At 52.5% G+C, this 25,768-nt stretch overlaps 1 protein-coding gene across 2 annotated transcripts in view; it reads right to left on the reverse strand.

Annotated features, from left to right (window-relative positions):
* Positions 1 to 4,958, reverse strand: part of LOC136627281 (oocyte zinc finger protein XlCOF22-like) — a 49,026-nt gene extending 44,068 nt beyond the window's left edge. The window contains exon 1 of one of the 2 annotated variants that reach the window (XM_066602265.1): positions 4,871 to 4,958. The gene's annotated coding sequence lies outside the window, so the exon portion shown is untranslated. The remainder of the gene's footprint in view (positions 1 to 4,870) is intronic. The other variant, XM_066602266.1, reaches the window with a different exon arrangement.
* Between the last annotated feature and the right edge of the window lie 20,810 nt (positions 4,959 to 25,768).

Consider the following 25,768-nt stretch of genomic DNA (forward strand, 5'->3'; position numbering starts at 1 on the left):
CTCACACAGGCGCGGTTTGTTACAGACGGCCGGTCCGTCCGCAGGAGGCTCGCGGTCCGTGAATACGCAGCGCTCACACAGGCGCGGTTTGTTACAGACGGCCGGTCCGTCCGCAGGAGGCTCGCGGTCCGTGAATACTCTGCGCTCACACAGTGCGGTTTGTTACAGACGGCCGGTCCGTCCGCAGGAGGCTCGCGGTCCGTGAATACTCTGCGCTCACACAGGGGCGGTTTGTTACAGACGGCCGGTCCGGCCGCAGGAGGCTCGCGGTCCGTGAATACTCTGCGCTCACACAGGGGCGGTTTGTTACAGACGGCCGGTCCGTCCGCAGGAGGCTCGCGGTCCGTGAATACTCTGCGCTCACACAGGGGCGGTTTGTTACAGACGGCCGGTTTGTCCGCAGGAGGCTCGCAGTGCGTGAATACTCTGCGCTCACACAGGCGCGGTTTGTTACAGACGGCCGGTCCGTCCGCAGGAGGCTCGCGGTCCGTGAATACTCTGCGCTCACACAGCGCGGTTTGTTACAGACGGCCGGTCCGTCCGCAGGAGGCTCGCGGTCCGTGAATACTCTGCGCTCACACAGGGGCGGTTTGTTACAGACGGCCGGTCCGTCCGCAGGAGGCTCGCGGTCCGTGAATACTCTGCGCTCACACAGGCGCGGTTTGTTACAGACGGCCGGCTCATCCGCAGGAGGCTCGCGGTCCGTGAATACTCTGCGCTCACACAGGCGCGGTTTGTTACAGACGGCCGGTCTGTCCGCAGGAGGCTCGCGGTCCGTGAATACTCTGCGCTCACACAGGCGCGGTTTGTTACAGACGGCCGGTCGGTCCGCAGGAGGCTCGCGGTCCGTGAATACTCTGCGCTCACACAGGGGCGGTTTTGTTACAGACGGCCGGTCCGTCCGCAGGAGGCTCGCGGTCCGTGAATACTCTGCGCTCACACAGGCGCGGTTTGTTACAGACGGCCGGTCCGTCCGCAGGAGGCTCGCGGTCCGTGAATACTCTGCGCTCACACAGGCGCGGTTTGTTACAGACGGCTGGTCCGTCCGCAGGAGGCTCGCGGTCCGTGAATACTCTGCACTCACACAGGCGCGGTTTGTTACAGACGGCCGGTCCGTCCGCAGGAGGCTCGCGGTCCGTGAATACTCTGCGCTCACACAGGGGCGGTTTGTTACAGACGGCCGGTCCGTCCGCAGGAGGCTCGCGGTCCGTGAATACTCTGCGCTCACACAGGGGCGGTTTGTTACAGACGGCCGGTCCGTCCGCAGGAGGCTCGCGGTCCGTGAATACTCTGCGCTCACACAGGGGCGGTTTGTTACAGACGGCCGGTCCGTCCGCAGGAGGCTCGCGGTCCGTGAATACTCTGCGCTCACACAGGGGCGGTTTGTTACAGACGGCCGGTCCGTCCGCAGGAGGCTCGCGGTCCGTGAATACTCTGCGCTCACACAGCGCGGTTTGTTACATGACGGCCGGTCCGTCCGCAGGAGGCTCGCGGTCCGTGAATACTCTGCGCTCACACAGGCGCGGTTTGTTACAGACGGCCGGTCCGTCCGCAGGAGGCTCGCGGTCCGTGAATACTCTGCACTCACACAGGCGCGGTTTGTTACAGACGGCCGGTCCGTCCGCAGGAGGCTCGCGGTCCGTGAATACTCTGCGCTCACACAGGCGCGGTTTGTTACAGACGGCCGGTCCGTCCGCAGGAGGCTCGCGGTCCGTGAATACTCTGCGCTCACACAGCGCGGTTTGTTACAGACGGCCGGTCCGTCCGCAGGAGGCTCGCGGTCCGTGAATACTCTGTGCTCACACAGCGCGGTTTGTTACAGACAGCCGGTCCGTCCGCAGGAGGCTCGCGGTCCGTGAATACTCTGCGCTCACACAGCGCGGTTTGTTACAGACGGCCGGTCCGTCCGCAGGAGGCTCGCGGTCCGTGAATACTCTGCGCTCACACAGTGCGGTTTGTTACAGACGGCCGGTCCGTCCGCAGGAGGCTCGCGGTCCGTGAATACTCTGCGCTCACACAGGCGCGGTTTGTTACAGACGGCCGGTCCGTCCGCAGGAGGCTCGCGGTCCGTGAATACTCTGCGCTCACACAGGGGCGGTTTGTTACAGACGGCCGGTCCGTCCGCAGGAGGCTCGCGGTCCGTGAATACTCTGCGTTCACACAGGCGCGGTTTGTTACAGACGGCCGGTCCGTCCGCAGGAGGCTCGCGGTCCGTGAATACTCTGCGCTCACACAGGCGCGGTTTGTTACAGACGGCCGGCTCGTCCGCAGGAGGCTCGCGGTCCGTGAATACTCTGCGCTCACACAGCGCGGTTTGTTACAGACGGCCGGTCCGTCCGCAGGAGGCTCGCGGTCCGTGAATACTCTGCGCTCACACAGGCGCGGTTTGTTACAGACGGCCGGTCCGTCCGCAGGAGGCTCGCGGTCCGTGAATACTCTGCGCTCACACAGGCGCGGTTTGTTACAGACGGCCGGTCCGTCCGCAGGAGGCTCGCGGTCCGTGAATACTCTGCGCTCACACAGGGCGGTTTGTTACAGACGGCCGGTCCGTCCGCAGGAGGCTCGCGGTCCGTGAATACTCTGCGCTCACACAGGTGCGGTTTGTTACAGACGGCCGGACCGTCCGCAGGAGGCTCGCGGTCCGTGAATACTCTGCGCTCACACAGGCGCGGTTTGTTACAGACGGCCGGTCCGTCCGCAGGAGGCTCGCGGTCCGTGAATACTCTGCGCTCACACAGGGGCGGTTTGTTACAGACGGCCGGTCCGTCCGCAGGAGGCTCGCGGTCCGTGAATACTCTGCGCTCACACAGGCGCGGTTTGTTACAGACGGTCCGTCCGCAGGAGGCTCGCGGTCCGTGAATACTCTGCGCTCACACAGGGGCGGTTTGTTACAGACGGCCGGTCCGTCCGCAGGAGGCTCGCGGTCCGTGAATACTCTGCGCTCACACAGGGGCGGTTTGTTACAGACGGCCGGTCCGTCCGCAGGAGGCTCGCGGTCCGTGAATACTCTGCGCTCACACAGGGGCGGTTTGTTACAGACGGCCGGTCCGTCCGCAGGAGGCTCGCGGTCCGTGAATACTCTGCGCTCACACAGGGGCGGTTTGTTACAGACGGCCGGTCCGTCCGCAGGAGGCTCGCGGTCCGTGAATACTCTGCGCTCACACAGCGCGGTTTGTTACATGACGGCCGGTCCGTCCGCAGGAGGCTCACGGTCCGTGAATACTCTGCGCTCACACAGGCGCGGTTTGTTACAGACGGCCGGTCCGTCCGCAGGAGGCTCGCGGTCCGTGAATACTCTGCACTCACACAGGCGCGGTTTGTTACAGACGGCCGGTCCGTCCGCAGGAGGCTCGCGGTCCGTGAATACTCTGCGCTCACACAGGTGCGGTTTGTTACAGACGGCCGGTCCGTCCGCAGGAGGCTCGCGGTCCGTGAATACTCTGCGCTCACACAGCGCGGTTTGTTACAGACGGCCGGTCCGTCCGCAGGAGGCTCGCGGTCCGTGAATACTCTGTGCTCACACAGCGCGGTTTGTTACAGACGGCCGGTCCGTCCGCAGGAGGCTCGCGGTCCGTGAATACTCTGCGCTCACACAGGCGCGGTTTGTTACAGACGGCCGGCTCGTCCGCAGGAGGCTCGCGGTCCGTGAATACTCTGCGCTCACGCAGGCGCGGTTTGTTACAGACGGCCGGTCCGTCCGCAGGAGGCTCGCGGTCCGTGAATACTCTGCGCTCACGCAGGCGCGGTTTGTTACAGACGGCCGGTCCGTCCGCAGGAGGCTCGCGGTCCGTGAATACTCTGCGCTCACACAGGCGCGGTTTGTTACAGACGGCCGGTCCGTCCGCAGGAGGCTCGCGGTCCGTGAATACTCTGCGCTCACACAGGGGCGGTTTGTTACAGACGGCCGGTCCGTCCGCAGGAGGCTCGCGGTCCGTGAATACTCTGCGCTCACACAGTGCGGTTTGTTACAGACGGCCGGTCCGTCCGCAGGAGGCTCGCGGTCCGTGAATACTCTGCGCTCACACAGGGGCGGTTTGTTACAGACGGCTGGTCCGTCCGCAGGAGGCTCGCGGTCCGTGAATACTCTGCGCTCACACAGTGCGGTTTGTTACAGACGGCCGGTCCGTCCGCAGGAGGCTCGCGGTCCGTGAATACTCTGCGCTCACACAGACGCGGTTTGTTACAGACGGCCGGTCCGTCCGCAGGAGGCTCGCGGTCCGTGAATACTCTGCGCTCACACAGGTGCGGTTTGTTACAGACGGCCGGTCCGTCCGCAGGAGGCTCGTGGTCCGTGAATACTCTGCGCTCACACAGCGCGGTTTGTTACAGACGGCCGGTCCGTCCGCAGGAGGCTCGCGGTCCGTGAATACTCTGCGCTCACACAGACGCGGTTTGTTACAGACGGCCGGTCCGTCCGCAGGAGGCTCGCGGTCCGTGAATACTCTGCGCGGTTTTTCCGGCACGCAGGGCGGTTTGCGCTCCGGGATTTGCAGCAGACCTCCGATTAGCGCCCGTAGTCTGTGATGGAGGGACAGGAGAATATCCCAGCATGCTCTAGTATTACGCGGATGCCTTGAAGTCTATGGAAGCCGTCCGCGGTCATCACTGCAGAGAGGCTGCGGTGCCGCTAACACCCGCCGGTGTGCACGGGGCCTTCAGACCGCCAACTACTGCTGCTGCCCGCGGGACCCGCCGTGTGCACGAGACATATGACGGGAGCTAAACACCGGCCGACGGAAACACAGGAAGCCCCCGCAGACACCACGGCCGCGCTGCGGGGCACAGGCCCCCGGAGGGAGTCTCTCTGCATCGGTGAGGAGGCGACAACATGCGGAGAGCCCGCCGGGGGGCGCCACTGACATCAACTTACCACAGGAGACACTGGCTGATAACAGCCGAAACACCGCGACCAACCGGAAGCTGCAGGACCTGCGGTGACGTCACACCCTGCCATCAGTCACGTGAGAGGCGGTACTCCGAAGTCAGAGGAGTCAGTGAGGATGGTAGGCGGAGCTACTGCGCGGTGCATGGGAAGGGGCGGAGTCATTGTAATAGGCTGGTAATGTGTGATGAACTGGGGGGACACAAGAGCTTACAGTCTATGGGGAGGAAATAGGGGGACACAAGAGCTTACAGTCTATGGGGAGGAAATAGGGGGACACAAGAGCTTACAGTCTATGAGGAGGAACTAGGGGGGACACAAGAGCTTACAGTCTACGGGGAGGAAATAGGGGGACACAAGAGCTTACAGTCTATGGGGAGGAAATAGGGGGACACAAGAGCTTACAGTCTATGGGGAGGGAATAGGGGGACACAAGAGCTTACAGTCTATGGGGAGGAAATAGGGGAGACACAAGAGCTTACAGTCTATGAGGAGGGAATAGGGGGACACAAGAGCTTACAGTCTATGGGGAGGGAATAGGGGGACACAAGAGCTTACAGTCTATGGGGAGGAAATAGGGGGGCACAAGAGCTTACAGTCTATGGGGAGGGAATAGGGGGACACAAGAGCTTACAGTCTATGGGGAGGAAATAGGGGGGCACAAGAGCTTACAGTCTATGGGGAGGGAATAGGGGGGACACAAGAGCTTACAGTCTATGGGGAGGAACTAGCGGGGACACAAGAGCTTACAGTCTATGAGGAAATAGGGGGACACAAGAGCTTACAGTCTATGGGGAGGGAATAGGGGGACACAAGAGCTTACAGTCTATGGGGAGGGAATAGGGGGACACAAGAGCTTACAGTCTATGGGGAGGAAATAGGGGGGCACAAGAGCTTACAGTCTATGGGGAGGGAATAGGGGGGACACAAGAGCTTACAGTCTATGGGGAGGAACTAGCGGGGACACAAGAGCTTACAGTCTATGAGGAAATAGGGGGACACAAGAGCTTACAGTCTATGAGGAGGAAATAGGGGGACACAAGAGCTTACAGTCTATGGGGAAATAGGGGGACACAAGAGCTTACAGTCTATGGGGAGGAAATAGGAGGACACAAGAGCTTACAGTCTATGAGGAAATAGGGGGACACAAGAGCTTACAGTCTATGAGGAGGAACTAGGGGGGGACACAAGAGCTTACAGTCTATGAGGAGGAAATATGGGGGACACAAGAGCTTACAGTCTATAAGGGAATAGGGGGACACAGGAGCTTACAGTCTATAAGGAGGAAATAGGGGGACACAAGAGCTTACAGTCTATAAGGAGGAAATAGGGGGGCACAAGAGCTTACAGTCTATGAGGAAATAGGGGGACACAAGAGCTTACAGTCTATGAGGAAATAGGGGGACACAAGAGCTTACAGTCTGAGGAGGAAATAGGGGGACACAAGAGCTTACAGTCTATGAGGAGGAAATAGGGGGACACAAGAGCTTACAGTCTATGAGGAGGAACTAGGGGGGGACACAAGAGCTTACAGTCTATGAGGAGGAAATAGGGGGACACAAGAGTTTACAGTCTATGAGGAAATAGGGGGGACACAAGAGCTTACAGTCTATGAGGAGAGAATAGGGGGGACACAAGAGCTTACAGTCTATGGGGAGGGAATAGGGGGACACAAGAGCTTACAGTCTATGGGAAGGAAATAGGAGGACACAAGAGCTTACAGTCTATGAGGAGGAAATAGGGGGACACAAGAGCTTACAGTCTATGAGGAGGAAATAGGGGGGACACAAGAGCTTACAGTCTATGAGGAGGAAATAGGGGGAACACAAGAGCTTACAGTCTATGAGGAGGAAATAGGGGGGCACAAGAGCTTACAGTCTATGGGGAGGGAATAGGGGGACACAAGAGCTTACAGTCTATGAGGAGGAAATGGGGGGACACGAGAGCTTACAGTCTATGAGGAAATAGGGGGACACAAGAGCTTACAGTCTATGAGGAAATAGGGGGGACACAAGAGCTTACAGTCTATGAGGAGGAAATAGGGGGGACACAAGAGTTTACAGTCTATGAGGAGGAAATAGGGGGACACAAGAGCTTACAGTCTATGAGGAAATAGGGGGACACAAGAGCTTACAGTCTATGGGGAGGGAATAGGGGGGACACAAGAGCTTACAGTCTATGAGGAAATGGGACACAAGAGCTTACAGTCTATGAGGAGGGAATAGGGGGGACACAAGAGCTTACAGTCTATGAGGAAATAGGAGGGACACAAGAGCTTACAGTCTATGAGGAGGGAATAGGAGGACACAAGAGCTTACAGTCTATGAGGGGGAAATAGGGGGGACACAAGAGCTTACAGTCTATGAGGAAATAGGAGGACACAAGAGCTTACAGTCTATGAGGAGGGAAATAGGGGGACACAAGAGCTTACAGTCTATGAGGAGGAACTAGGGGGACACAAGAGCTTACAGTCTATGAGGAGGAAATGGGGGGGGGGGACACAAGAGCTTACAGTCTATGAGGAGGAAATAGGGGGGGGACACAAGAGCTTACAGTCTATGGGGAGGGAATAGGGGGGGGGGACACAAGAGCTTACAGTCTATGGGGAGGGAATAGGAGGGACACGAGCTTACAGTCTATGGGAAGGAAATAGGGGGACACAAGAGCTTACAGTCTATGAGGAAATAGGAGGACACAAGAGCTTACAGTCTATGAGGAGGGAATAGGGGGGGGGGGACACAAGAGCTTACAGTCTATGGGGAGGGAATAGGGAGACACAAGAGCTTACAGTCTATGGGGAGGGAATAGGAGGGCACAAGAGCTTACAGTCTATGAGGGGGAAATAGGGGGGCACAAGAGCTTACAGTCTATGAGGGGGAAATAGGGGGACACAAGAGCTTACAGTCTATGAGGAACTAGGGGGGACACAAGAGCTTACAGTCTATGAGGAGGAAATAGGGGGACACAAGAGCTTACAGTCTATGAGGAAATAGGAGGGCCACAAGAGCTTACAGTCTATGAGGAAATAGGGGGACACAAGAGCTTACAGTCTATGGGGAGGGAAATAGGGGGACACAAGAGCTTACAGTCTATGGGAAGGAAATAGGGGGACACAAGAGCTTACAGTCTATGGGGAGGGAATAGGGGGGGGGACACAAGAGCTTACAGTCTATGGGGAGGGAATAGGGAGACACAAGAGCTTACAGTCTATGGGGAGGGAATAGGAGGGGGGGACACAAGAGCTTACAGTCTATGGGGAGGGAATAGGGAGACACAAGAGCTTACAGTCTATGGGGAGGGAATAAGAGGGCACAAGAGCTTACAGTCTATGGGGAGGGAATAGGAGGGCACAAGAGCTTACAGTCTATGAGGGGGAAATAGGGGGACACAAGAGCTTACAGTCTATGAGGAACTAGGGGGGACACAAGAGCTTACAGTCTATGAGGAGGAAATAGGGGGAGACAAGAGCTTACAGTCTATGAGGAAATAGGGGGACACAAGAGCTTACAGTCTATGGGGAGGGAATAGGAGGGCACAAGAGCTTACAGTCTATGAGGGGGAAATAGGGGGACACAAGAGCTTACAGTCTATGAGGAGGGAAATAGGGGGACACAAGAGCTTACAGTCTATGAGGGGGGAATAGGGAGACACAAGAGCTTACAGTCTATGGGGAGGGAATAGGAGGGCACAAGAGCTTACAGTCTATGAGGGGGAAATAGGGGGACACAAGAGCTTACAGTCTATGGGGAGGGAATAGGGGGGGGGGGACACAAGAGCTTACAGTCTATGGGGAGGGAATAGGGAGACACAAGAGCTTACAGTCTATGGGGAGGGAATAGGAGGGCACAAGAGCTTACAGTCTATGAGGGGGAAATAGGGGGACACAAGAGCTTACAGTCTATGAGGAACTAGGGGGGACACAAGAGCTTACAGTCTATGAGGAGGAAATAGGGGGACACAAGAGCTTACAGTCTATGAGGAGGGAAATAGGGGGACACAAGAGCTTACAGTCTATGAGGAGGGAAATAGGGGGACACAAGAGCTTACAGTCTATGAGGAGGGAAATAGGGGGACACAAGAGCTTACAGTCTATGAGGGGGAAATAGGGGGACACAAGAGCTTACAGTCTATGAGGAGGAAATAGGGGGACACAAGAGCTTACAGTCTATGAGGAGGAACTAGGGGGACACAAGAGCTTACAGTCTATGAGGAAATAGGGGGGACACAAGAGCTTACAGTCTATGAGGAGGGAAATAGGGGGACACAAGAGCTTACAGTCTATGAGGAGGGAAATAGGGGGACACAAGAGCTTACAGTCTATGGGGAGGAACTAGGGGGACACAAGAGCTTACAGTCTATGAGGAGGAACTAGGGGGACACAAGAGCTTACAGTCTATGAGGGGGAAATAGGGGGACACAAGAGCTTACAGACTATGAGGAAATAGGGGGACACAAGAGCTTACAGTCTATGAGGATGGAATAGGAGGACACAAGAGCTTACAGTCTATGGGGAGGGAATAGGAGGACACAAGAGCTTACAGTCTATGAGGAAATAGGGGGACACAAGAGCTTACAGTCTATGAGGAGGAAATAGGGGGACATAAGAGCTTACAGTCTATGAGGAGGGAATAGGGGGACACAAGAGCTTACAGTCTATGAGGAGGAAATAGGGGGGACCCAAGACCTTACAGTCTATGAGGAAATAGGAGGACACAAGAGCTTACAGTCTATGGGGAGGAAATAGGAGGACACAAGAGCTTACAGTCTATGAGGAATAGGGGGACACAAGAGCTTACAGTCTATGGGGAGGAAATAGGAGGACACAAGAGCTTACAGTCTATGAGGAATAGGGGGACACAAGAGCTTACAGTCTATGGGGAGGAACTAGGGGGGACACAAGAGCTTACAGTCTATGAGGGGGAAATAGGGGGACACAAGAGCTTACAGTCTATGAGGGGGAAATAGGGGGACACAAGAGCTTACAGTCTATGAGGGGGAAATAGGGGGGCATAAGAGCTTACAGTCTATGAGGAGGAAATAGGGGGACACAAGAGCTTACAGTCTATGGGGAGGAAATGGGGGGATACAAGAGCTTACAGTCTATGAGGAATAGGGGGACACAAGAGCTTACAGTCTATAGGGAGGAACTAGGGGGACACAAGAGCTTACAGTCTATGAGGAGGAACTAGGAGGACACAAGAGCTTACAGTCTATGAGGAGGGAATAGGAGGACATGAACTTACAGTCTATGAGGAGGAACTAGGAGGACATGAGCTTACAGTCTATGAGGAGGAAATAGGGGGACACAAGAGCTTACAGTCTATGAGGAGGAAATAGGGGGACACAAGAGCTTACAGTCTATGAGGGGGAAATAGGAGGACACAAGAGCTTACAGTCTATGAGGAGGGAATAGGAGGACATGAGCTTACAGTCTATGAGGGGGAAATAGGAGGACACAAGAGCTTACAGTCTATGAGGAGGAAATAGGGGGACACGAGCTTACAGTCTATGAGGAGGAAATAGGAGGACACAAGAGCTTACAGTCTATGAGGAGGAACTAGGGGGGACACAAGAGCTTACAGTCTATGAGGGAATAGGCGGACACAAGAGCTTACAGCCTATGAGGGAATAGGCGGACACAAGAGCTTACAGTCTATGGGGAGGAAATAGGGGGGACACAAGAGCTTACAGTCTATGAGGAGCAAATAGGGGGGACACAAGAGCTTACAGTCTATGAGGAGGAAATAGGGGGACACAAGAGCTTACAGTCTATGAGGAGGAACTAGGGGGACACAAGAGCTTACAGTCTATGAGGAGGAACTAGGGGGACACAAGAGCTTACAGTCTATAAGGAACTAGGGGGGACACAAGAGCTTACCGTCTATGAGGAACTAGGGGGGACACAAGAGCTTACAGTCTATGAGGAGGAACTAGGGGGGACACAAGAGCTTACAGTCTGAGGAGGAAATAGGGGGGACACAAGAGCTTGCAGTTTATGAGGAGGGAATAGGGGGGGACACAAGAGCCTACAGTCTATGAGGAGGAACTAGGGGGGACACAAGAGCTTACAGTCTATGAGGAGGAAATAGGGGGGACACAAGAGCTTACAGTCTATGAGGAGGGAATAGGGGGGGGGGGGGACACAAGAGCTTACAGTCTATGAGGAGGAAATAGGGGGGACACAAGAGCTTACAGTCTATGAGGAGGAACTAGGGGGACACAAGAGCTTACAGTCTATGAGGAGGAAATAGGGGGACACAAGAGCTTACAGTCTAAGAGGAGGAGATAGGAGGACACAAGAGCTTACAGTCTATGAGGAGGGAATAGGGGGGGCACAAGAGCTTACAGTCTCTAAGGAGGAAATAGGGGGGGCACAAGAGCTTATAGTCTATGAGGAGGAAATAAGGGGGCACAAGAGCTTACAGTCTATGAGGAGGGAATAGGGGGAACACAAGAGCTTACAGTCTATGAGGAGGGAATAGGGGGAACACAAGAGCTTACAGTCTATGAGGAGGAAATAGGGGGGACACAAGAGCTTACAGTTTATGAGGAGGGAATAGGGGGACACAAGAGCTTACAGTCTATGAGGAGGAACTAGGAGGACACAAGAGCTTACAGTCTATGAGGAGGAACTAGGGGGACACAAGAGCTTACAGTCTATGAGGAGGAACTAGGGAGACACAAGAGCTTACAGTCTATGAGGAGGAACTAGGGGGACATGAGCTTACAGTCTATGAGGAGGAACTAGGAGGACACAAGAGCTTACAGTCTATGGGGAGGAACTAGGAGGACATGAGCTTACAGTCTATGAGGAACTAGGGGGGCTCAAGAGCTTACAGTCTACGGGGAGGAAATAGGGGAGACAAGAGCTTACAGTCTATGAGGAGTTAATAGGGGGACACAAGAGCTTACAGTCTATGAGAAGGAAATAGGGGGGCACAAGAGCTTACAGTCTATGAGGAGGAAATAGGGGGACACAACAGTTTACAGTCTATGAGGGGGAACTAGGGGACACAAGAGCTTACAGTCTATGAGGAGAAACTGGGGGGGACACAAGAGCTTACAGTCCCATGAGGAGGAACTTGGGGTGACACAAGAGCTTAGCTCGATGAGGAGGAACTTGGGGTGACACAAGAGCTTAGCTCGATGAGGAGGAACTAGGGGGGACACGAGCTTACAGTCTATGGGGAGGAACTAGGAGGACATGAGCTTACAGTCTATGAGGAGGAACTAGGGGGGACAGAAGGGCTTACAGTCTATGAGGAGGAACTAGGGGGGACAGAAGGGCTTACTGTCTATGAGGAGGAACTAGGGGGGACAGAAGGGCTTACTGTCTATGAGGAGGAACTAGGGGGACACAAGAGCTCACAGTCTATGAGGAGGAACTGGGGGGACACAAGAGCTTACAGTCTATGGGGAGGAACTAGGAGGACATGAGCTTACAGTCTATGAGGAGGAACTAGGGAGGACAGAAGGGCTTACAGTCTATGAGGAGGAACTAGGGGGGACAGAAGGGCTTACAGTCTATGAGGAGGAACCAGGGGGACACAAGAGCTTACAGTCTATGAGGAGGAACTAGGGGGACATGAGCTTATAGTCTATGGAGAGGAACTAGGAGGACATGAGCTTACAGTCTATGAGGAGGAACTAGGGGGGACAGAAGGGCTTACAGTCTATGAGGAGGAACTAGGGGGGACAGAAGGGCTTACAGTCTATGAGGAGGAACTAGGGGGACACAAGAGCTCACAGTCTATGAGGAGGGAATAGGGGGGACACAAGAGCTTACAGTCTATGAGGAGGAACTAGGACGACAAGAGCTTACAGTCTATGGGGAGGAACTAGGAGGACATGAGCTTACAGTCTATGAGGAACTAGGGTGGCTCAAGAGCTTACAGTCTACGGGGAGGAAATAGGGGAGACAAGAGCTTACAGTCTATGAGGAGTTAATAGGGGGACACAAGAGCTTACAGTCTATGAGAAGGAAATAGGGGGGCACAAGAGCTTACAGTCTATGAGGAGGAAATAGGGGGACACAACAGTTTACAGTCTATGAGGGGGAACTAGGGGACACAAGAGCTTACAGTCTATGAGGAGAAACTGGGGGGGGACACAAGAGCTTACAGTCCCATGAGGAGGAACTTGGGGTGACACAAGAGCTTAACTCGATGAGGAGGAACTAGGGGGGACACAAGAGCTTACAGTCAATGGGGAGGACATGAGCTTACAGTCTATGAAGAGGAACTAGGGGGGACAGAAGGGCTTACAGTCTATGAGGAGGAACTAGGGGGGACAGAAGGGCTTACAGTCTATGAGGAGGAACTAGGGGGACACAAGAGCTCACAGTCTATGAGGAGGAACTGGGGGGTGGGGGTGGGACACGAGCTTACAGTCTATGGGGAGGAACTAGGAGGACACAAGAGCTTACAGTCTATGAGGAGGAACTGGGGGGTGGGACACAAGAGCTTACAGTCTATGGGGAGAAACTAGGAGAACACGAGCTTACAGTCTATGAGGAGGAACTAGGCGCACACGAGAGGTTACAGTCTATGAGGAGAAAGTAGGGGGACACGAGAGCTTACAATCTGAGGAGGAACTAGGGCGGACATGATAGCTTACAGTCTATGAGGACGAACTAGGGGGACACACAAGGTTACAGTCTATGAGGACGAACTAGGGAGACGAGAGCTTAAAGTCTATGAGGAGGAACTAGGGGGGACACAAGAGCTTACTGTCTCTGAGGAGGAACTAGGGGGGACACAAGAGCTTACAGTCTATGAGGAGGAACTAGTGGGGACACAAGAGCTTACAATCTCTGAGGAGGAACTAGGGGGGACACAAGAGCTTACAGTCTATGAGGAGGAGATAGGGGGACACAAGAGCTTACAGTCTATGAGGAGGAACTAGGGGGGACAGAAGGGCTTACAGTCTATGAGGAGGAACTAGGGGGGACAGAAGGGCTTACAGTCTATGAGGAGGAACTAGGGGGACACAAGAGCTCACAGTCTATGAGGAGGGAATAGGGGGGACACAAGAGCTTACAGTCTATGAGGAGGAACTAGGACGACAAGAGCTTACAGTCTATGGGGAGGAACTAGGAGGACATGAGCTTACAGTCTATGAGGAACTAGGGTGGCTCAAGAGCTTACAGTCTACGGGGAGGAAATAGGGGAGACAAGAGCTTACAGTCTATGAGGAGTTAATAGGGGGACACAAGAGCTTACAGTCTATGAGAAGGAAATAGGGGGGCACAAGAGCTTACAGTCTATGAGGAGGAAATAGGGGGACACAACAGTTTACAGTCTATGAGGGGGAACTAGGGGACACAAGAGCTTACAGTCTATGAGGAGAAACTGGGGGGGGACACAAGAGCTTACAGTCCCATGAGGAGGAACTTGGGGTGACACAAGAGCTTAACTCGATGAGGAGGAACTAGGGGGGACACAAGAGCTTACAGTCAATGGGGAGGACATGAGCTTACAGTCTATGAAGAGGAACTAGGGGGGACAGAAGGGCTTACAGTCTATGAGGAGGAACTAGGGGGGACAGAAGGGCTTACAGTCTATGAGGAGGAACTAGGGGGACACAAGAGCTCACAGTCTATGAGGAGGAACTGGGGGGTGGGGGTGGGACACGAGCTTACAGTCTATGGGGAGGAACTAGGAGGACACAAGAGCTTACAGTCTATGAGGAGGAACTGGGGGGTGGGACACAAGAGCTTACAGTCTATGGGGAGAAACTAGGAGAACACGAGCTTACAGTCTATGAGGAGGAACTAGGCGCACACGAGAGGTTACAGTCTATGAGGAGAAAGTAGGGGGACACGAGAGCTTACAATCTGAGGAGGAACTAGGGCGGACATGATAGCTTACAGTCTATGAGGACGAACTAGGGGGACACACAAGGTTACAGTCTATGAGGACGAACTAGGGAGACGAGAGCTTAAAGTCTATGAGGAGGAACTAGGGGGGACACAAGAGCTTACTGTCTCTGAGGAGGAACTAGGGGGAACAAGAGCTTACAGTCTATGAGGAGGAACTAGGGGGGACACAAGAGCTTACTGTCTCTGAGGAGGAACTAGGGGGGACACAAGAGCTTACAGTCTATGAGGAGGAACTAGTGGGGACACAAGAGCTTACAGTCTATGAGGAGGAACTAGTGGGGACACAAGAGCTTACAATCTCTGAGGAGGAACTAGGGGGGACACAAGAGCTTACAGTCTATGAGGAGGAGATAGGGGGACACAAGAGCTTACAGTCTATGAGGAGGAGATAGGGTCACACAAGAGCTTACAGTCTTGGTGTTGTGTGCCCTAGAATGACCGCCCACTTTGGTATCCTAGCAGTCTCTGTTTGCATTTAGCCACAGGAACAACATTTTTGCCTGGTGGTTTATCTTTTATTTGCCATGGGACAGTTCAAGAGGCATCAATGATATGGTGAGGGTTCCACTTCTTGTCTGACGGATTGAGGGGCGCACAACTGCTTTTACATTTTTGACGGCCAATCAAAAATCTTGAAGTTGGAGCAGGCGAAGAAAAGGGTCCTTCTAGCCTGTTGTGGGTTCAGGCGTTGAGCGGATTGTTTGTGCATAAAATCTTTATGGTCAATTCAAATAGTCATTAAATGGCTGCGCCTTCTAGTAGATCCTGCTGCTCCTCAAAGGTGAGAAGATACTGCTCTATGCAGAAGAAACGGCCTTGGAGAAGAACCTACAGGTCAGACTCTTGTTCTCAAGAGAGCTCTGAAGACGAGAACGGCTCTAACCCCTGATGAAGATGATCAACCTCCAGATGGAAGGCTTGAAAGCAACTGGGCTATTAACTGGGGAATGTTGAAGAAAAAGCTTGAGTTGCTGGAAAGCGGATTCAGCCCATGGAGGCCACTCTACATAAACTGTCTGAAGTAATGGCTGAATCACTGTAATACCTTGAAGACAAGAGCAGTTAAGCACTATGGACAACTTGTCAGGATCCATCTGAAGACCAGTATTGGACATATAATAATAATCATCATCATTATTTCTATAGCGCCAACATATTCCACAGCGCTTACATAGACAGGGGAATACAGAAAGACAAAATACAAACATTATAGAACCACGGTTACATAGTAATCAGCTGATGGAGACAGTAGGGGTGCGGGTCCTGCTCCAACGAGCTTACATACTACAAGTAGTGGGGTGATACAGAAGGTAAAGGGGCTGGAGATGTGCACGGTATGGGGGGGGAGTGAGGGATGCTATACACAAACAATGGTCAGACTTCAGCCACGTGACGGCAGGATCAGTAGGACTGCAGGGGCAGTTGATGTTGGCTAGCAGAAATTGCAGCCAGTAGGTCAGGGAACATGTTATCAGGCGGAGTACAGAAGGGTTTGGTTTAGGGGATGTGGTATGCCTCCCTGAAGAGGTACGTTTTTAGAGGACGCCTGACGTTTTGTGAGTCTTGGATTGCCCGGATAGCCTTTGGTAGTACGTTCCAGAGGACCGGTGCTGCTCTGGAGAAGTCTTGGAGGCGGGAATGAGAGGTTCGAATTAAAAGGGTGCTCAGTCTGGTTTCGTTAGCGGAGTGGAGGGTGCGGGCTGGGTGATGAATTGAGATGAGGGAGGCAATGTAGGGTGGCGCATTGCTGTGGAGGGCCTTGTGGATGAAGGTAGTGAGTTTAAATTGAATTATGTATTTGATGGGCAGCCAGTGCAGTGACCAACACAGGGCATAGGTGTCCAAGTAGCGGTGGGACAGGAAAATGAGCCTGGCTGCCGCATTCAGGATGGATTGGAGAGGGTAGAGTCTGTTGTGGGGGAGGCTGATTAGCAACGAGTTGCAATAATTGAGGTGGGAGTGGATGAGGGCAACAGTGAGTGTTTTTAGCGTGTCCACAGTGAGAAAAGAGCAAAAGAGCTTTTTCTTGCGATGTTCTTGAGGTGCAGCTGACATGCATGCAGAGATTGGTTGTAGGGGGTAAAGGAGAGATCGACGTCGAATATGACCCCAAGACAGCGGGCATGCTAGCTGGGAGTTATGGTGGCGTCACACACTGAGATGGAGATGTGCGGATGAGGCCGGAAACACCAGCAGGTTAGTTTTAGAGAGGTTTAGTTTTAGGTAGAGAGAGGACATAGTGTTAGAGACAGCGGACAGACAGTCGATGTTTTGGAGGAAAGGTTCAGAGATGTCATGGGAAGAGGTGTATAGTTGGGTGTTGTCAGTGTAGAGGTGGTATTGAAGGCCAAATCTCCTGATGGTTTGTCCAATAGGGGCTGTGTAGATGGAGAAAAGGAGGGGGCCAAGGACCGAGCCCTGGGGGACCCCAACAGCAAGGGGAAGAGGAGGGGAGGTAGAGCCAGCAAAGGAGATGCTGAAGGAGTGGTCCTATAGGAAGGAGGAGAACCAGGAGAGAGCAGTGTCCTTTAGGCCGATGGAGCGAAGCATACTGAGGAGGAGTAGTGGTCAACAGTGTTGAATGCTGCGGTCGGGGAGAGGTCGGGGAGGATCAGTAGTGAGTAATCGCCCCTCGATTTGGCTGGCAGAAGGTCGTTTGACACCCTTGTAAGGCAGTTTCAGTTGAGTGTAGTGGTCGGAAGCCGGACTGTAAGAGGTCGAGAAAAGCGTTCTCAGATAGGTACCTTACAAGGCGGGAGTAAACCAGGCGTTGCAATTGTTTGGAGATGAAGGGGAAATTAGAGATGGGTCAGTAGTTGGCAGCATCAGTCACGTCAAGAGTCAGATTCTTTAGCAGTGGGGATATGATGGCGTTTGAAAGAAGACGGAAGATGCCAGAGGTCAGAGAGAGGTTGAATATAGTGAATAGATGGGAGATAACCACTGGGTAGAGGGACCAGAGGAGGTGGAAGGGGAGAGGCTCGCTAGTGCAGGTTGTGGGGCGAACAGAGGAGAGCAGTCTGGAGACTTCTTCCTCTGTCCTTGGTCTGAGTACAGGCAGTGAGCAGGAGCTAGATGCAGTATTGATGTGACTAGGGTCGGGGCTGGTCTGGGATTGGGAAGTTATTTCCTGATGGATGTCATTGATTTTCTGTTTGAAGTTAGCATTCAGCACTGAGATCCGTCACCGGGGGCTGTGGTTTAGGGCTGAGAAGGGAGTGAAAAGTGTCAGAGTCGTGTAGGGTTGTGCGATAGTGAGGAGACGAGAGACGTGAAGTAAACTCGTTTGGCATGGTGGAGGGCGAGTTTGTAGGTTCTGAGCATGAATTTGTAGTGGAGAAAGTCCGCGGACGTTTGCAACTTTCTCCACAGCTGTTCAGCGCTTCTAGAGTACCGCCGGATGAAACATGTTTGAGGCGTGAGCCAGGGTTGCCGTGGTCTGCAGCAGATGGCTTGGGTCACGGGGGGGCGCGCTTCATCCAGGGCATGTGTTGAGAGCGGTCTTGTAAAGTACAGCAGCCAGGTTGGGGCAAGAGCAGATAAGAGATAGGGGACAGAGAGGACTGTAGGGACTCAGCAAAGTCCTGGGTGTGAATGGCCCGAAGGTTCCTGTATGTACGGTAGGTAGGTGGGTCTGGAGAGATGTTAGGGAGCATGACAGAGAAAGAGAGGAGGTTATGGTCCAAGAGCAGAAGAGTGGAGTTAGTGAAGTGGGAAGCAGAGCAGAGACGGAGGAAGTCCAGATCGAGAGTATTGTCATCCTGGTGAGTGGGAAAGACTAAGGGAGGAAGGGAGCGATAGAAGGCTGATGGGGAGAGGGGGTCATTAGTGAGGATGTTAAAATCACCAAGGATGAGGGTTGAAATTTTCCATGATAGGAAGTGGGGGAGCCAGGCAGCAAAGTGGTCCAGAAACAGGTGGGGAGCACCTGGGGGCGGTATATAACTACTACTCGCATGAACAGCAGGCAGAAAAGCCATAGCATATGTACCTCAAATGACAGAAAGGTGAGTGAGGAGGACATGGTAGGTAAAATTGCAGAGAGAGAAGAGCACCTACTCCACCACACCTGTCATCTGGTCTTGGCGTATGGGAGAACTGTGCAGAACCTTATATTTATCAATATTGAACTTCATTTGTCATTTTTCTGCCCAAGCCCCCAGCTTGTCTAGGTCCTTTTGCAGCCGTATATTGTCCTCCGTTGTATTGTTTTGTTGTTGATGAATATATTAAACAGAATGGGGCCTAATACTGAGCCCTGCGGCACCCCACTAGCGACGGTGGCCCAATCAGAGTATGAACTACTTATTAGCCCCCGCTGCTTTCTATCCAGCCAGTTCTTTACCCAGACACACACGTTTTCGCCCAGTCCGAGCTGCCTCATTTTATATATCAGCCTATTATACGGCATGGTGTCAAATGCTTTAGAGAAATCCAGATATGAGGTCAATAGACTCTCCCAGGTCCAGCCTAGAGCTTACTTCATCGTAGAAGCTGATCAGATTGGTCTGACGTGATCGACCCCTCATGAACCCATGCTGGTAAGGAGTTATTCTGTTGTTCTCCTTATTTTTCCAGTTATTGAAGTGAGACTTACCAGCTTGTAGTTACCAGGCTTACTTTTGGACCCCTTTTTATATATTGGAACCACATTGGCAATGCGCCAATCCAGTGGTACAACGCCGATCTTGATAGTGTCCATAGATATAAGAAATAGAGGTCTAGCTATTGCATCACTTAGTTCCCTTAAAACCCTTGGAAGTATTCTATCTGGGCCCATCGATTTTAATCGGCTCTGTACTTCCTGCTGTGTCAGGCAGGTTATATTTATTTGTGGGGGTTCATTTTATTCCCCTACATCTCATGACATTTCCTTTTCATTCGTGAAAGCGCTTAAAAAGAAACCATTTAATAGATTTGCCTTTCCCCCATCGTCTTCTATGATTTCTCCTGCATTATGCAGCGCTCTCAGTGCAAATCCTTTTACTGTTAATATAGTTGAAGAATAGTTTAGGGTGATTTTTGCTCTCTTTGGCGATCAGTCTTTCTGCCTCCCCCTTTTGATCTTTTCTTTACATATTTTGTTTTTTCCCGGTATGATTTTAGCGCTTTACGCTGCCCTCTTGTTTTAGTAGTTTAAACGCTTTTTCCCTCCGACATCATGACAACATCAGTGCTTTTCCTGTCCCTCCAGGACAGCAGCAGCAGAGCTCCAGCGATGCTGTCCTATGCCGGAAGTTCCAGGACTTACCAGTGGGCGGCGGCATCTCTTCTGGCAGCCCCGGTTGCCCAAGTGGGAAGTACCTCATCTGGGTGCTAACTGAGGACTGCGTGGGCCTGGGTCCGAGGACGGGCTTTCCGGCACCACTGTGAGTCATTCAGGCGGCTGCCATCTCTGGGTCCAGGCTGAGCAGCGGCGCTTCTCAAGGGGGCGTGGCCTCAGCGGAGCGCAGGGAGTGATGTGGTGACGTCAGATGCTCTGTAAGGGGGCGTGGCCTCGGTGGAGTGCGTGAAGGGGGCGTGGCCTGGCGCTGGATTCAATATTTAAAGCTCCCCTACACCAGGTGAATATGGCTGGTGCTTTCTTCACGCCATAAATCGATCCTAAGTACAGGAGTTGATCCCACAAGTGCAGAATGTCGGCCAGAGAGGACCCAGAGAAACTGTAAGTGGTCCAGTGGACCAACCTACAGACACCTGCACTACATAACACTTCCTTACTAACAGAGTTCTCCCTTGTCATTTCAGGACAGGGATACTCAAAAACCTAGGGAGGCTAGGAGGAGAAGTAAAAAGTGTCCAGTGTGCTTAGCCAAACTTGAAGACTCCTACCGCCAAAACATTATGTGCTTCCTGTTCAGCAAAAATTCTGCAAGAGGAATAATCTTCCCTCATGTCCGAAATTCGGTCAGTCATCCGGGAAGAAGTTCAGTCCTCCCTCTCAGACCTCCAACCTGGGCCCTCAGGGGTTACAAGAAGGTCTGCTCCGACTGTGTCAGAGTCCGACTCTGACATGGCGAAAGATTTGGAGTTTAATGATCTTGGGGGAGGGGGAGAAAAAATACCTTTTTTCCACCACTGACATGGATTAACCTTTAAAAGCTGTACACAGAACCATGCAGGTGGAGGAAGAAGTGCAGCAACCCCGCACAGCACAGGACGACATGTTTGCAGGATTGCTTCCACAGTAGAAATCTTCATTTTCCGTAGACGCCACACTGAAACAATTAATCCTGAACGAATGGGATTGTGTGGATCAAGTTCCGCTAATTTCTAGAGAATTCAAGGAGCGCCTTTTATTTGCAGGAGATGAGGTGGCTTTTCTGGATGAAATGCCGAAAGTAGATGCAGCTATCGCTATGGTGTCTAAGAAATCTGGGACACCATTTGAACATACGTCCCACTTAAAGGACTCCATGGACAACAAAGTGGACATGACCATGCGTAAGGCCTGGTCCACGTCCAGTCTTATTATAAAATCCAACATTGCGGCCACTTCTGTGGCTCGCTCCATGGTGGTCTGGCTGGATCAGCTTGCATCCCTAATTGAGCAGAAAGCCTCCAGGGAAGAGTTTGCGGACGGCATCCCTCTGCTACAGATGGCAACGAGATTTCTGGCGGATGCCTCTATGGAGACGGTCTGCTTCGGAGCCCGCATGGCAGCCCTATCCAACACCGCCAGAAGGGCAGTTTGAGTAAAAGAGTGGTCGGGGGACTTAACCTCCAAAAATAAGCTGTGTGCCCTGCCTTTCCGGGGTGCACGCATCTTTGGACCGGACCTGGATCGCCTGCTGGAAAAAGCAGCTGACAAGAACCAGGGACTGCCAGCCATCAGACCGCCCAAAAGACCCTTCCCTCCATGTCCCTCATCTACAACAAACGTTGGGAAAGGAAAGACCGGAAGGTGGTCTTATCCGAAGGGTGGAAGGGGTAAGACTCTTATCGTTGTCCCTCAGCCCGCATCTTCGTGCCCGGTGAGCGGTAGACTGGCTCGTTTTTCCACTAATTGGCTTAACATAACGTCTAATGAATGGGTTCAACACCTGGTGGTGGAGGGGTGCAAGATTGAACTAGAATCTCGCCCCCCTGACAGATTTATTTTAACCTCGATCCAGTCTCCAGTCCTAGAGCAGGCTCTGTTGAAAGGTGTACAGAACCTGCTGGAAGGGATTTTATTCCCCCCCTTTTCTGGTTCCCAAACCAGATGGCTCCCACCGCACAATAATTAACCTCAAAGAACTGAATAAATTCATTGAGTATAGGAAATTTAAAATGGAGACTATCAGAACTGCAACTCCCCTAATTGCTAGGGATAATGTAATGGCTACGATTGACTTAAATGATGCTTATTTTCACATCCCCATTTATGTCAACTCGCAAAAGTTCCTGAGGTTTGCGTTGAGAATGGAAGGGGAAATCTGTCACTTTTATTTTGTTTGCCTCCCATTTGGAATCTCCTCTGCTCCACGGATTTTTTCCAAAGTGGTGATAGAAATGGTAGCCTTTTTGTGCAATCGTGGGATTATTATCGTCCCCTTCCTGGATGATTTTCTGTTGGTGGCAGATTCCCCCACTATTCTGAGGTCAAACTTGGGTTCCACGCTTCAACTGTTTAAGGACCTGGGTTGGATTATTAATGATCTGAAATCCAACATGGAATCAGAAACCAGGAAAAAATTCCTGGGAGTCATTCTGGATTCCCGTCTCCAAAGTTTGCCCCTTCCTCCTCTAAGGAAACAACTCATTTTAGAGGAATGTTCCACTCTATATAAAAAATCTAGAGTAACAATAAGAGAGGCAATGCGGATCCTGGGGCTAATGACTTCATGTATTGGTGTGGTTCCCTGGGCTCAGTTCCATAGTCGCGGTCTCCAGTCACTGATCCTTCAGAATTGGGACAAGTTACAGTCCTCACTTGACCAGACAATCTCTATTTCTGCTAAAGCCAGAACTTCACTCCGCTGGTGGTTGTCATCAGACAACCTTTCACGGGCATCCGAATGGAACTTGGACCCTGCAATATTACAATGGATGCCAGCACCAAAGGGTGGGGGGCCCACTTTGATGGCGGTCATATACAGGGTACATGGGACCCTCATGAGAGATCTGGTTCATCTAACTTTAGAGAACTTAATGCGGTGTGGAAATCCCTATGTAGTCTGCAATCGCTCTTAGGGATGAAGCATGTGTGGATCTTTTCAGATAATATGTCACTCATTCGCCACCAGAAATCCTCTACTGCAGCAGCTGGCGGGAAGCATCCTTCAGTGGGCGGAACTCACAACCAAGTCACTGTCGGCCTTCCACATAGAAGGAGCCGGGAATTCAGCCGTGGACTTTCTAAGCAGGAAGAAAGTGGACCCAGGAGAGAGGGAACTCCATCCCGAGGTGTTCAGCCTGCTTGTGACAAAATGGGGGGTACCTGAAATAGACCTATTTGCGTCAAGCACAAATACCAAGTGCCGGCTTTTCTTTTCCCGAGGCTCGGAGAAACAAGCCTTGGGCATGGACGCCCTCTCTCACCCCTGGGTTTGGGACTTAGCGTACGCTTTTCCCTCTTTACCATTGATTCCGTTCCTACTAAGGAAATTACTGTGGTCAAGCCTGTCAGTAATTCTGGTAGCGCCTTATTGGCCCAAAAGACCTTGGTTTCCTCTCCTGAGATCTCTGTCAGTGGGAGAGCCTTTCTACCTTCTGCCAAGACCGGACCTATTGCTGCAGGGCCCTCTTCTTTACCCGGAGGTTCACAAGTTCAGGCTTACGGCCTGGATCTTGAAAGGGTAAAATTCTTAGGAAAGGGTCTTTTTCCCAATGTAATTTCTACAATTAGCGAGAGCCCTCGACAAAAAAGATTTATTCCAAAGTCTGGAAAAAATTCTCAGAGTGGATGGGCCAGGACATCCAGCAGTTAGATCAGCCAGACATCCGTAAAATTCTAGATTTTCTCCAGGTGGGCCTGGATAAAGGGTTGAGTCCGAATACCCTCAAAGTCCAAGTGGCGGCTTTGGGGGCATTCTTTGATCTCGCGCTTGCTGAGCACAGGTGGATTAGGAGATTTCTTAGAGGGGCGAGTAAATTACATCCATTTACAAGGCTTACGGCACCCCCCTGGGATCTGACCATAGTCCTTCAGGCCTTCTGCGATCCCCCATTTAAACCCATTAGAGATCTATCCATCGCCTTGCTGACGTATAAGGTAGCCCTCCTTGTGGCAGTCACGTCGGCTAGACAAGTGGGTGAAATCCAGGCCCTCTCACGAAGGGCCCCATATATGACGCAGACAAAATTGTATTTTCTTTAGACCCTTCCTTTCAGCCTAAAGTCTTGTCAGATTTCCATAGAGGCCAGCCAATAGTCATTCCAGCCTTCTGCCAAAATTTCAAAAACGAAAAGGAGCAGAGGCTCCATAATCTCGACGTCAAAAGGGCTGTACTAGCGTACCTTGAGGCGACGGAAAGTTTCAGAAAGACTGATAAACTTTTCGTTCATTTTCAGGGTCAGGCCAAAGGAAGGGCCGCTTCTAAAGATGCGATCGCCCGGTGGCTCAGGAGAGCCATCCAGGAGGCTTACAAGGCCAAGGGCATTCCTCCCCCAGAAGGATTAAAGGCCCACTCTGCTCGGGCGGTGGTATCTTCCTGGGCAGAAAAAGCGCACGCCTCAATTGAGCAGATTTGTAACGCAGCCACGTGGACTTCTGGCCATACCTTTATTAAACACTACAGGCTGCACATTAAAATCTAGTGAGGATGCAACCTTCGGGAGGAAGGTGCTTCAAGCAGTAATCCCTCCCTAAAAAAGCCCATGCCAGTTATCTGGTATTCCTCCAGTGTATGCTGTCATGATGTCGGAGGGAAAACGGGAATTTTTCTTACCGATGATTCCCTTTCTTGAAGGCATCATGACAGCATACGGGCTTTTCCCCCCCCCCTAGGCCGCCTGCACACAAGCGGAAATTCCGCAATGGGATTTCCCACAGGAGTTCCACCGCTGGAAGCCTGCATAGGGTTGCGTTAACAAACGCAATTCTATGCAGACGGCCGCGGCATGTTCTATTTCTGTGTGGGCCTCGCAGAGCCCCGCACAGAAACGTTACTCACCGGCTCTGGTCTGCGCATGCGCCGGCAAGCCGGCACATCAAACAGCCGGAGCCGCGGGTGAGTACGCGCTGGTCCCTGCAGGTGCTCCGGTCGGGTCCCACGGCGAGAATCCTCGCCGCTGGATCCGACCCGCCCATCTGCAGGCGGCCCTACCGACATGGTTACCTTGTTTTGTCTAACACATGAGGTAATGTGTATGCTTATGTTTCTTTGTCTGAGGTGTGTGATGACAATAAAAACACACCTTCTGGTTAAGTATTCTGTCACTGTGGTTATTGGGAACACACTGGTGTTTGGTGGAGGGGAGGTTCCTTTTATGCTCTGCCTTTTCCTATCCCATCAGGTGAGCGACCTCCAGGTGTATGCTGTCATGATGCCTTTAAAGAAAGGGAATTATTGGTAAGAAAAATTCCCTTTTTTTTTAATTGCCCCCTTTACAGACTTGTCATAAGGCTGCATTCCCACGAACGTATATTGGCTCGGTTTTCACGCCGAGCCGATATACGTTGTCTCTCTCTGCAGGGGAGGGGTGGAAGAGCCAGGAGCAGGAACTGAGCTCCCGCCCCCTCTCTGCCCCTCGCCACTATTTGCAATAGGGAGAGGCGGGGCGGAGCTAATTGCAGTTTATTAATTGAGTCCAGCACTTTAGGTGTTAATGTCCAGCTGTTTTTTTCTGATTGTAAGTATACTTCCTATAAGAGGGAAGCACTTTTAGCACTCAGGTGATCAAGGCTCTATTTAATGGCTGAAACCGGTCCTCTGGGTGCATTCCCACGAACGTATATCGGCTCGGTTTTCACGCCTAGCCGATATACGTCGTCTCTCTCTGCAGGGGGAGAGGATGGAAGAGCCAGGAGCTCTTTGCAATGGGTGGAGGCGGGACGGGGGCAGGGCTAATTCTCAGAACTT

This window comes from Eleutherodactylus coqui, chromosome 5 (assembly GCF_035609145.1).
Source record: "Eleutherodactylus coqui strain aEleCoq1 chromosome 5, aEleCoq1.hap1, whole genome shotgun sequence".
Classification (NCBI taxonomy): domain Eukaryota; kingdom Metazoa; phylum Chordata; class Amphibia; order Anura; family Eleutherodactylidae; genus Eleutherodactylus; species Eleutherodactylus coqui.